General features: G+C 37.0%; 1 long non-coding RNA gene across 4 annotated transcripts in view; it reads right to left on the reverse strand.

Moving 5' to 3' along the window:
- Positions 1-13,366, reverse strand: part of LOC102899966 — a 43,361-nt gene that overhangs the window by 2,543 nt on the left and 27,452 nt on the right. For 3 of the 4 annotated variants that reach the window (XR_006596828.1, XR_006596826.1, XR_002741801.2), the window contains 2 exons: positions 12,851-13,134; positions 892-1,007 (listed from right to left, as the gene is read on the reverse strand). This is a non-coding gene — a long non-coding RNA (uncharacterized LOC102899966). Of the gene's footprint in view, positions 1-891; positions 1,008-11,886; positions 11,978-12,850; positions 13,135-13,366 lie in introns of all 4 variants that reach the window. The other variant, XR_006596827.1, reaches the window with a different exon arrangement.

The following is a 13,366-nucleotide window of genomic DNA, read 5'->3' on the forward strand; positions in this document are numbered from 1 at the left end:
TTCTGTGCACCAGTGATAGTCATGAATTTGATTAATGTGTAATCATTTAAGAATCCATTAAGATGGGATATGAGCCAGTTGATGTGGATCTGGTTGTGTCCGCTTTTGTTTTTTCTTATTTGAGAGAGAGAAAGCACGAGAGCACAAGTGGGGGAGAGGAGCAGAGGAAGGGAGGGGGAGAGAGAGAGAGAGAGAGAGAGAGACAGAGAGAGAGAATTCTAAGCAGCCTCCACACTCAGTGGGGCTTGGTCCCATGACCCTGGGATCCTGACCTGAGCCCAAATCAAGAGTCAGAGGCTCAACTGACGGAGCCACCCAGGCACCCCTGTCCACCATTTTTTATTGTCTGTGAGGGCACTGAGCAAAATGTCAGGTACCACTGCTGAATTCTCTCTGCAGTGAACAGTAGGAGGGACTGAAATGCCCAGGATTTCCTGGCCAGGTGCCATTGATTCTAAAACAACTTGAGACTGTGTATTATAAAGTTAGAACCTCAGATTGTATAAATATGAGGTGGTCCAGTCCAGACTGAATCCTAATCAAGTGAATCTCTGAGTGGGCCAAGCAGAACCAGCCCTTTCTGTCCCTTTCCCAGGGATCTGAGAAATGATGGTTTTGGAAAGCACTCCAGCTGCAGTTCCAGCTCTATTTCTAGGCTCTGGGTCTATTCCTTTACCTACAGACCCATTTTTAAACTGCTAGGAAACTGTGGGTAAACTATATAGCAATATGAACTGCATATTTATATGATCCTTTTCTGGATGTGTTTGGATTCTTCACTATGAAAAAGGCATCACAGATCCCACTTAGCATCTGATTCCAAGTCAGTTCCCTGTTAGGTTCTAGGAGCTTTGTTAAGCAGAGGAAGAAGCTCCTTACACTTGGTCTTACCTTTACGTGCAGGTACACTAGTTCCAGATATCCCCAAAGAACTAATCTACGGTAAGTCCAGTAGAATATTGTAAGACACACAGCCTTTCTTCATGTTGGCAGCAACACTTTGGATCCTGTAAAGTAAGTTGTGGGTTTTTCTTCCTATTGTATTACATATTTTATCAGTAATCTGAAAATCACAATGTTAACGTATTTATGCTGCTTAGTCAATGCTAGTAAATTTGCACTGTCAGCATTTTGCATCACTACACTGAATATTCTTCCTGGATGTGCGTTTGAATTGAACAAAGAAGGAAAATTCTTCCTGTTTTTCTATTTTCCTTCTCCATCCCCCTGTCCTTTGGGCTATTTTACAAAACACTCTCATTTATAAAAGAATAGTGTCTCATAAATGATGAAGTACAAGAATTTTAAACACCTTAATTGCTAGATGTGTTTCAAATCTGACAACACTGAATTCTAACTTAGTGTTCAACATTCTAAATTAACATTCAAAGAAAAAATTTTTTAACCTGGTAATGATGCAAAATATCAAGTTGAAAATCAATCACAAAAAGATATAACATTTTCAGACAATTTAGGGTTTATTGTGTGTTGTGTTCAGGTTCCTGAAAGAACACCAGGGAAAGAATGTATGCCATTTTCAGGTAACTTCATTTTTCATTGTGCAATACATAATCAATTCAAAAGATTTTTTAAAAAGAAAGAATTTTTAGCATTCTTTTCATTTCTTGCTAGATTCTCACTTAATGAGACATAGCGTGTATTTAAACATGTCAGCTTATGTCTCACTTTCCCAAAATTTATGATATTATACTTTTAACCGGCAGCCTAAAAGTGGAGAAAAAGATTCACAAACATCGTTTATATTTGCTTTTGCCTGACTAATGGTAGTTGTATCACAGGGCCCTAGCCAACGCTTGGGGAAAGCTGCCAAATACACGCAGACAAGCCAAAAGTCACTAAAGATAAGCAAGTCACAATGCATGGTCTGTGGTGGCACCAGATACCTGCATAAAATAATCTCTCAAAATAAAAGATACTCACTGAACAGAAAGGCAGTTTATTTTAACAAACTTTCCTGTAGTAATTTATATCTTTTTTAGGAAATTCCAAAAATATCCTGCCAGGTATTCATGATTGTTTGGGCAGCTTCCCATACGAGGGTCATAAGTCACAAGGAGATGCAGTCTTGGTTCCCTCTGTCCCACACAAAGGCAAGCTGGACCATTGAATAATTCCTTGCTTTCCAATTAATGCTAAATGTTGTTACATTAATTAAGCTATTGGTAAGAAATATTAGATTTTTTTTTTACAATAATCAGGCTTTAGTTGAATAAGCTGAGCTATAGAAGTGTAGCTATACCTCCAACAACAATTTGGACAAATTTAATCTAAAGGAGTTACAACTTAATAAAAACAGATGAGATTGCATCAGAGCATTTGGCAAAATATTTTCTGACAGTTTTATGTAGTTTGTTTTAAAATATGTTAAGTCAGCTTTTGGAATTTTAAAGATATTTTAGTATCTTCAATAACATAACCATTTAAATCGCATCAGCACATATTTACTAGACTCTTTCTAAGGTTAGGGTTATGGCTTGAAATGATTGCTTTAACTACTTCAGTTGAGAAAGCTTTAATTTCAGCACTTGAGTCAACGGATCAGGAATGGCCATGCAACAGAGGTGCTGACTTAGGTTCAACACGTGACTGACGCCGATTGACAAGTATCTCTGACTCCATCCCCCCTCCCACTTCATTGTCTCTGCTTAGTTCCAACCTTTATTATTTATTTTTTTAATTATTTTTTTAATGTTTTTATTTATTTTTGAGAGAGAGAGAGACAGACTGAGCATGAGCAGGGGAGGGGCAGAGAAAGAGGGAGACACAGATCTGAAGCAGGTTCCAGGCTCTGAGTTGTCAGCACAGAGCCTGACGCAGGGCTCGAACTCATGAATTGTGAGATCATGACCTGAGCGGAAGTCAGAAGCTTAACCGACTGAGCCACCCAGGGGCCCCAACCTTTATTATTTCTAACATGGCCCATGACAATAGCCTTCTCTCTAGCCTCTGGGCCTACAATCCAACCTCAATCCACAGAAAGGTGGCCATTTGACACCTGTCCTTAAAGCTTTGTAACTTGTTCAATTGCCTATAGTCCTTAAAAGTTTACTCTGAGAAGTCAACCAATTTTCTATCAAGCAAAACAAATGATAAACCAATTTCTTCACAATTTATCTCCAACCTATTTCTTCAGCCTTATGTCTAACCAATCCCATATGCACTCCCAAATACCCTAAACTGTAATTTTTATCACAATGGCTAAAATAAAGACTGTGTAATCAGACTGCAGGGTTCTAATCGCAGCAGTACCACCTTCTGGATGTGTTAGCTGGAGACAAAATACTTAATTTCTTGAAATTTCAGTTTTCCCATCTGCAGAATGGGGATCAAAAGGTTGTTGTTAATGTTAAATGACACATATTGATACTCAATAAAGAGTAACTAGTATCAATCACACAAATAAACAATTCATTCTTACATCCATGCCTTTACCTAAAGCTATATGGCTGATAGGTTCCTCCCCCCTGGAATCCTTTTCTCTGTGAACTCCTATTTGTCCCTCAAAGCCTGGTTCAAATGGCAATTGCCTTTGAAAGCCTTCTTTTAACATTTCACTTGGAAAAAAAATAGCCTTCCCCACTGCAGGACTTACAGCATTTTGTGCATATTGCACTAGTACAGCCTGCATCTTCATAAGCCTTCTCCCTATACTGTAAGATCTGCATGGAAAACAATAATATCTTTGCATCCCTATATTGTTATGGATGAACTGTGTCCTCCAAAAAAAGGTACAGTAAATTCTTAATACCCAGTACCTCAAAATGTGACCTTATTTAAAAATAGGGTTGTTGCAGATGTCATTAGTTATGACAGCATCAAACTGGAGTAGAATGGGGCCCCAATCCAATATGAACGATGTCCTTATAAGAAGGCAGCAGTATGAACACACAGAGTCACTGGGAAGACACCATATGAAGATGGAGGTGGATTTTGGAGTGATACATCTACAAGCCAAGAAATGCCAAGAATTGGTGGCCTTTATCAGAATCTACGAAAAAGATGGGCTGCCTGGGTGGCTCAGTTGGTTAAGCGCCTGAGTCTTGATTTCAGCTCAGGTCATGATCTCACGAATCATGAGTTCAAGCCCCACATGGGGTTCTATACTGACAGTACAGAGCCTGCTTGGAATTCTCTCTCTCCCTCGCTCTCAAAATAAATAAACTTAAAAAAAAAAAAAAGAACTATGAAGAGGCAAAGAAGGATTCCTCCCACAGCCTTCAGAAGGAGTATGACCCTGCCAATACATTGATTTCAGACTTCTAGCCTCCAGAACTAGAAGATAATACATTTCTATTGTTTTAAGCCACTGGGTTTGTGGTACTTTGTTACAACAGCTCTGGGAAACCAACACATATCCCCAAATTCAGGGAAAAAAAACTAATATATTTGTGTTGAAGAAGCAAATGACTTCAAGGATTTCACTTAATCAATTTGGACTTACACAGAAAAATAGGAATATATACAGATGGCCATATTAGAACATCAAAAGTTCTCACTTTAAAAATCTATAACTATGCAATTTCATATTTTAGTGTCATATTTCAACTTTTTTCCCCATCTAAAAATTTAAGATGATACAGTTCTAGGATTTCGAACATTCCCATATTCCTCCTTGCCCTGTCATCTACATTGTTTATAAAATGGAAACTATTATTAATCATCAGAGCAATTATATGAAAGTTTTTCAACAGACGATTCATTAAAAAAATGACACAATTATTTATCTCTATATGTTATCTATAATCTAAAGATATTGTGTCTGAGACTTTAGAAAATTTTTTCCAAAGCATTTTTACTTACAACATGGTTGCTCTTAGTGATCTATTAATTTATCAGAATGTAGTTATGCTGATATGTGTCTTACCTAGAAACGTTCATTTACATGGAAATAACAGTGTAATGGCAGATAAAAGTAGTCTTACATTTCAGGCTAGAGTCAAGGTCTACTCTCTACTTTAGTAACTGTAGCTAAGAAAGAAGGGAAAAAAATCTAGAAGAATTTGGAAAGAGAAATGTAATTCTAGTCACTGTGGTTAGAAGGGACATTTATTGTACAACTGAAAATTCCAAAGTATACAAGGAAGGCAGAATGCCATACTATTTGGTGCCTAAAATAACACATTATAAAGTAAAGCAATTTCATTTTTGGATCATGGAAACTTCAAGACTATGAAAAATGTGCTTTCTGAGATCTCTATGAGCCTTAACTTCAAGAACATGCAGTAAAGGTGCGAAATCTATCATGAAAAAGAAAGCCCTACACTCCCTGAGCCCAACATCCAGTTTCTGACACCTACATTTAATGTTGCCTCTAAACAGATGTCACAGCTTTTATTGTTTATGACTTCAAGCACCAGGACTCACAATGAAGGAAACACAGTCTTTTCTCCAGCTTGTGGAACTCCTATGAGTGTACACATTTAATCCAGTCATCTAATAATCCAACAGTCATTCATTAATCATGAGTTATGTCTGATCCTAGGCCCATCACTGATTTGCTGTGGCAGCTTTGGGTAAGTTATTTTTCTCTGAAGCTCAGTATTCTCATTTGTAAGCAAAGATAATGACAGTATCTGCTTCCTAGGATTGTTGTGATGATTATATAAGAGAATATGCTTAACATAGAGCCTAGCATATAGTAATTACCCAATAAAAGTTAACTGCTGTATCATTATCACTGGGATGTGTTATGGAACTAGTAAGCAAGTTGAGGGTAGGACTGTGCCTATTTCTTAATGGACACCCAATACTAATACCTGAAAGCAGAGAATGTCAAAGTAAGTCTGTGTGCCAAATCCAGTCCAATGCCTGCTTCTGCAAATAAATGCCTATTTGAACACAGTCTCTCCTGTTCTTTTATATGTTGCCTATGTCTACTTTGCCCAGAAGATGTAAGCAGTTGTAAAAAAGACTGGATAGGCTGCAGATTCTGACTATTTATTATTTGGCTCTTTAAAAAATAAGTTTGCTAATCCTGTGCTAGAAACTTGCTACTTACTGTGTGCTCCTCAGCTCATTAATGCAGACATGTAGGCTCCCTTGACCTACTGAATCAGAAACTACACATTTTCACAAAATCCCCAAATGATTCACATGTATATTAAGAGTTGATGAGCACTGGTCTAGGCCAGGGGCTTGCAAGCTTTCTGTAAAAGGCCAGACAGTAAATATTTAAACCTTTGTTGCAGGGCTATTATACCTGTTCAACTCTGCCTTCTAACTCAAAAGTAGCCACAGAAAATATGTAAATAAACAGGCATGGTTCTATGCCTTAAAACTCTGTATGGAACCTGAAATTTCAATTTCATACAATTTTCATGTATCACAAAATATCCTTTTAATTTTTTTCAACCATTTAAAAATGTTGAAACCTTGGGGCACCTGGATGGCTCAGTCAGTTAAGTGTCCGACTCTTGATTTCGGCTCAGGTCATGATCTCATGGTTCACGAGTTTGAGCCCTTCATCTGTGGAGCCTGGTGGGGATTCTTTTGCTTTTGCTCTCTCTCTGCCCCTACCCTGCTTGAACTCTCTCCCTCTCAAAACAAACAAACAAACTTAAAAAACAAATTAAATATTCATGTTATAACCTTCCTTAGCTTGTGGACCATACAAAAACAGGCAGCAGGTGGGATCTGGCCTGCAGATCAGAGTCAGCAGTCTTGGTCTAGGCTAATGCCATATCACTGCTTAGCCAACACTCTGTCCCTCCTCTCATGCTCCCCCAAGACTCTAAACACTTACTTATATTTTCTAACATATGTGACTTTATGTTACTTATCTCCCTTACCCTAGAAAGAAGGGTATGTTACTTATCTAACTTATCCTAAAATACATTTCTGTTCCTCCTATATAATTTCTAACTTGTAGTATAAAGTTCCTGTCAAATGATGTGATGGTGTACTATATCCTTTTCACTGGCGGAATAGAATATAGCACCAAGAAGCTCAGCTAGGAAGCTATAGGTAGATAGACAGACAGACAGACAGGTGGGCAGATAGATACCTTCCTCCAAAGAATAGGAAACTGATCACAACGAAAAACTCTTTTGCTCCTAAATTCTAACCAACCATACTGAGCATTTCTAAATATGCAGTCAGGATTCATATCTGTTTGATACACAATATCCTCCTTCTTTGCCCTTCAAGTGGGCTGAAGTCTTTGGAAAGTGACATAGGAAGTCCTCACATCTTGTCCTTCCTTCTTTCAGAGGCTAGTGAGTCACAAGCAACTGGAAGGAACAGCCACAGAGGGTCCCTTCTGGGAGGAACAGCTTTGCCCCAGCCTCCCTGCTGGGCCCTGGGCCAAGCTGCTGTGGTAATGGGTGATAGGAAGAAAGATGGCTAGAGAGGGGAATCCCCCTTTTCATTTAAGCCAGTGCCCTTTGTTCCTGCTTATACTAAGATGATAAACAAATCAGTTTCACAAAAGAAGCTTAGTTCATAAAAACCTTTAATTTGTGTTCAAAGTTTATTGAAGCTAAGCTCAATAAATGGGTAGATAAGAGGACTTTGTTGACTAAACTCAACATTAATGATTTAGGTTTAACAATTTGAGAAACAAAAAAGTACTCAAGATTCATCAGAAACACAAACTATATGAACTATCTGAACCATTTAGAGGAGATATTCATATACACAATTTCATTTATTACATATAGATATATATGTATGTGCGTGTATATATATATATATATATATATACATATATATATGCACATATATAGTATATTACATTTTTAATCTGAATGAATGTGTTAGAATAGATTTTGACTTCTGGTCTAGGCTACTGCCACATCCTTTTTGACTTACTGACTCTATTTTACCTTTCTACCATCATCCAATTTTCTATCTCCTTTCTAGGGTAATTTATTCTGTGGGACAGACTGAGATAAAAACCTTTTTACATAATCTAACACATCGTTTAATTGTAAATCATTCACCAATGAAGTATTTCCTCTAGTGTATTAATTAGAGTATCTCAGCTATAGCAAACAGAAAATCCTGGCTTAACTAGCCGAAGCCTTATGAAATTTATCATTTTATAGGAGAAATTTTGAAGTGAGGCAGCTTCAGCGTTGCTTAGTTCAATGCCTCAACGATATCATCAAGGATCCTTTCCATTTTTCTATATTGCATTATTCAATATGTAAGCTTGTCCTTAGGCTAACTACCTTATATCTTAATCAGACAAGGTAATATCCAGTAAAAATACTGTCTTTTTGTGTCTCTTTTTAATGTTGACCAAGTTTTTCTCTAAGCCCCCAGAAGATTCCACTTCATCGCTCATTGACCAGAAAGGTATCAAACTTATTACTAAAATATAAATAGCCAAGAAGAATGAGATTACCATAATTGGATCAGAAAAGTATATGGCCATGTGGAAGAGATTAAGTCACCTGAACAAAGATCAGCATTAGAAAGAAGAAAAGTGGGGAGGGGTGTGGGACTTATCACTGAGTAGTCAAACAGTCAACACTACAACCAATAAGAGGTATCCCACTCATCAGCTGTTGAAGAAAGCTAACTAATTTGCATGAAATAGATAGTAACTGGGAGATTCTGACTGTGACTATAAACATGAATACTGGATTAAAGTAATATAGATCTGAAGCAGCCTAAATGTAATTAGAAAATTAAAGGCACATACCACAATCTAAGAATAGCTATAGAATTTGGCAAAACCTAGCCCTAACACCTTTCAGTAAACCAATGTCCATCAAGTAACTCAAGTGGTTGTAATCTGTAACCTTCACTCAAGCCCCAGCCAACTTTCCCCATGATATGATCAGTTCTAATTAATATAATTATGGGCCAATTAGAATCTGCATTCTTTTTTGTTCAGCTCAATCAAAATACTTGCCACTTTAAGAACATTCCTTTGACTCTTATATTCGTCTCATATTTTTTTGTTTTGTTAGATTTTGATCACAAGTTTACAGTCATTCTAATTTTCACTATTTGTATTTGTCAACAGCAACCAACACTTGCCTTCACAAGCAGGTACTAGGGAGTGGTAGGGACTGTAGAAGCATATGCTCTACTTAAAAGATTAGCTGCTTCTCAGTTTGGCTGACTAATGCTAGTGAAAATGTGAACCCAATAAGGTAAGATTTTCCAATTTTCCAAAATAAATCGGGAATCTAGATGTTTATGTAGTCATGTCCCAATTTGCTAATGTGGGCAATTAGTTACTGGATACTGATTACACAAAGGTATTCATTTTATGAAATTCCTTGAGCTGCACATGTTGATTTGTGTATCATTCTGTATTCAAGAATAACATGTACTTGAATACAAAGTTTACTTTAAAATAAGCAAACAAAACAGGGGCGCCTGGGTGGCGCAGTCGGTTAAGCGTCCGACTTCAGCCAGGTCACGATCTCGTGGTCCGTGAGTTGGAGCCCCGCATCAGGCTCTGGGCTGATGGCTCAGAGCCTGGAGCCTGTTTCCGATTCTGTGTCTCCCTCTCTCTCTGCCCCTCCCCCGTTCATGCTCTGTCTCTCTCTGTCCCAAAAATAAATAAAAAACGTTGAAAAAAAATTTTAAAAAAAAATAAAATAAGCAAACAAAACAAAACAAAAAGAAATTCAAGTTATAAAAAAAAAAACCCTCTAAAATGATCTACAGGTTATCAGTTTGTGACTGCCAGGGGTTTGGGGGGCGTGTCTCTTACAGCTTCATTTCAGGGTGCTGCAAGTGGGTACAAACAAGGCTTGGTCATTCAGTGGTTGATGGATGATAGAGGACTGAAATTAAAAGAGAAGTTGTGTATTCTGTTCTTTCTGTCCCTCCCTGTCCACCCTTAGTGTCTACCCAGCAGCAGAAGTATAGAAACTTGGTTTTGTAAGCCAAGAGGAAGAGCAGAACACTATTTCTGAAACCCAGATGGTGAGGAGTAGCCATGGCACACAATTACTATTTACTTTTTTTTTTTTTTAATTTTTTTTTTCAACGTTTTATTTTATTTTTGGGACAGAGAGAGACAGAGCATGAATGGGGGAGGGGCAGAGAGAGAGGGAGACACAGAATCAGAAACAGGCTCCAGGCTCTGAGCCATCAGCCCAGAGCCCGACGCGGGGCTCGAACTCACGGACCGCGAGATCGTGACCTGGCTGAAGTCGGACGCTTAACCGACTGCGCCACCCAGGCGCCCCAACTATTTACTTTTTTTTTTTAACTACAGTAAAACCTCGGGTTATAAGTAACTTTTGCTGTGAGTGTTCTGCAAGACGAGCAAACATTTCTAATAAATTTTAACTTGATAAAGGAGTGCTGTCTTGCAATATGAGTAATATATAATGCCAAGTGTCACATGATCACAACTGAGCCAATGATTTTTCTTCTCTCTCTCTCTCTCTCTCTCTCTCTCTCACTCTTGGCTCTGTCGCTCTCCTTCTCTCACTGCGGGATTGTGGGTGATCGTCAATGCAATGTCACATTTCCATGAAACCCTCAAAATGAGGCAAAAAGCAAATGTCTTTGTATAGGTTCCTTGTTAAAAGTTGCACAGAAAGAAAAAGATTCCGTTGAGCCAATAGACAGCAGTGATTCCATTAGTGGTAGTGAAAGTCGTCCTACACGATAACCCCCCTCTCGTCTCCCTCACAGCATCCGCAAAGGTTTTCAAAGGTAATATAGGTTAATTTGTTTATTTTTCTTTATATTTTGTATTTTATTTATTATTTTGTATTATATTACAGTATTGTAATCATTTTTATATGAATATTTTTGGGTTGTGGAACAAGTCATCTGAGTTTCCAGTATTTCTTATGGGGAAATTTGCTTGGATATACAAGTGCTTTGGATTACAAGCATGAATTATGCTCGCAAACCCAAGATTTTACTGTATTTCTTCAAACTAGGAAACAAAAACCTATTCTAAATCTAACCTATTCTAACATTTTAAGTTTTCCAAATATAAGATAGAAAGCATATCAAACAAATTTCCTTTTATAATTTAAAAGTGCAAGTTAGAAACTGACTGATACTTGTTAATATATATCAGGACTTAATGTGTTTCAGAGATAGTTCTTTATCTTACCTTCCTGTCATGTTTTGCTCTTTTTTCTAAGAATGTATTATGCAGCAAGTAATTTAGGATGGGATTATCTCTAGTGGGCTTCATAACTAATTTTGTTGGAGGACTATTTCTTTTAAGTGTTTTGCTGCTAAAAACATGACAGAGCTACTCTGTTTTCCCCATGAGTGTTCTGAAGACACATTTAAACATTTCTACCTATGAGAATCTGCTTAACTCCCCTGCAGAATATTGAAGGGGGGAAAAAGTTACTATTTGACCAGGAAAGACTAAGTCATTTAAATATGATCAGATATCTAGAAATAAAATAGCACATTCCATGAAGAAACTGAGAAATCACAACATAGATATATTATACATGAGCAACTCAGAGACATAGTATAAAAGAAGAACATAAGTGATGTTTTTAAATTAAGCTTACTAGAACATGAAAATAACACCAACACCACATTAATTCAATTGGTTTTTCTTACATAGGACAGAGTAAAAAAAACAAGTAAAGATAAAAACTGGTGGTAATAAATTTCTCCATTCCTTATGCTTAAGGGTAAATTCTAGCTTGAAAATGTCTGAAGGTTCAATGAATAATATTTCCCTTAAATCCAAAGTTCTTCCTTAATAGATTTTTAGACAACTATCTGCTCCTCGATAGAACTCAGTCTTAGTTTATGAATAAGATGAAAAGAGTTTATAGGGATAATGTCTTTTACACATGGCCCTATGTGTGTTCGTATATACACGTGTGTGTATGTGTGTGTATACTTGCATAAACTGTTTAAAATGGAAATGTCTCCAGAATAAAATGTATCCAGGATAAAATTACTAACTGGATTCTTAAAAGATGTAACTACTGCCTCAGAGTCTTGGGAAAACTGTTGCTCAGAAGCTGCCAGGATTCCAAGATATCAACCAGGAAGTCTACAAGAAAATGTGGGGAAATTTTAATTAAAAGTCCACTATCTAATCTAAGGTGATTTGAATACTTCTATAGATGTTTATGAAATTTTATCACGTATCATTATGGTTCATAAAACACACCATTTATACAAACAATAACCATATAAGTCAAACTCTCTAAACTGTCAAGTTACCCTTAGCTAAAGCAATCAATTATTTACTTTGATTTAGTACATTGCCCTAGATTTTTCCTGTATAGGAAAGACTAAGTATTGGTAAAGCAGCTAAAGACACAGCCAAGCTTCTGACTTTTATCCTTTCTTTCTAAAAGGTATTTAATAGTCATCACCTTTTGCAAACAGATAAAATGTTGGTTTATGTACATTTATATCAAGTATCAAGAGCCTGGAATCCAAAAGATCATTTTGGTCTTTTTAAAAATGAGGGAAAAGCAGGGCAAAGGCATTCCCCATATGTGTGCTTTACTCAGTTACTTTTGCTACTTTGGCTTTTTGTATATGTGCTGCCAAAGTGAGCGCAGGGTGTCTTGCAGCCACTTTGGCTTTTTGGAATGGAAGGTGAGATCTCAATAAAGATCAGACCCTTATCTCACCCAGCTAACTTCTTTTTCTTTTAATTCCAGTATAATTCCAGTCTAATACCTAGCACATTTCTTAAAGGCCCTTCCAGTCCTGTGTAGTCCATGATCCCATGAAGACTTGCACAGACCCTGACCACAGCAAATTCAAATTGTTCAATAATAATATACCCTTCAGATAAATGTGACTTTTAGTCTATGTGACTTTTAATCAAAAACAAAATGCAGGGTACAAAATTTTCCAAAATCTCATTCTAAGACTTGTTGTCTATACTATTAACCAATGTTTCACGTACCTTTATTTAAATCTTCTTAAACTAGAGAAAAGTTGAAATCTTCCCACCACCAATGTCAACCACCATCATAGAGTACAGCTGCGCAGCCTCATGTGTTCACAAAGTACCTTCCAGATCCCAATAATCTTGAGCATTCCTTGTTCATGTGCCTCAAACTCTTCTGTCCACAGAGATCATTGAAGAAGGAAAATTACTGATCAACATTATTTGGTTGGTTTTAAGAAGACATTTTGTGGTATCATAGAGAACATTTCACCAACATCGTAAACCATTCATGTGGAATTCTGGAATATAGAATACAAAATTGTATTATTTTTATGATTCCAAATATCAACATGTGACAGAAAAAATAATCACAAATATCTACACTGGTAACCATACGTCAAGACATATTCTCTTATTTTGTGTTTATTTCTGAAACTATTTCTCTTCTATCTAGTTCTAGGACTTTAAGCCCAGTGGAAGGGAGAAAAGGATAAACATGAAGTTATATCTATCACTAAAGCAAAAGGAAGA

The sequence above is a fragment of the Felis catus genome, chromosome B1, assembly GCF_018350175.1.
Source record: "Felis catus isolate Fca126 chromosome B1, F.catus_Fca126_mat1.0, whole genome shotgun sequence".
Lineage (NCBI taxonomy): Eukaryota > Metazoa > Chordata > Mammalia > Carnivora > Felidae > Felis > Felis catus.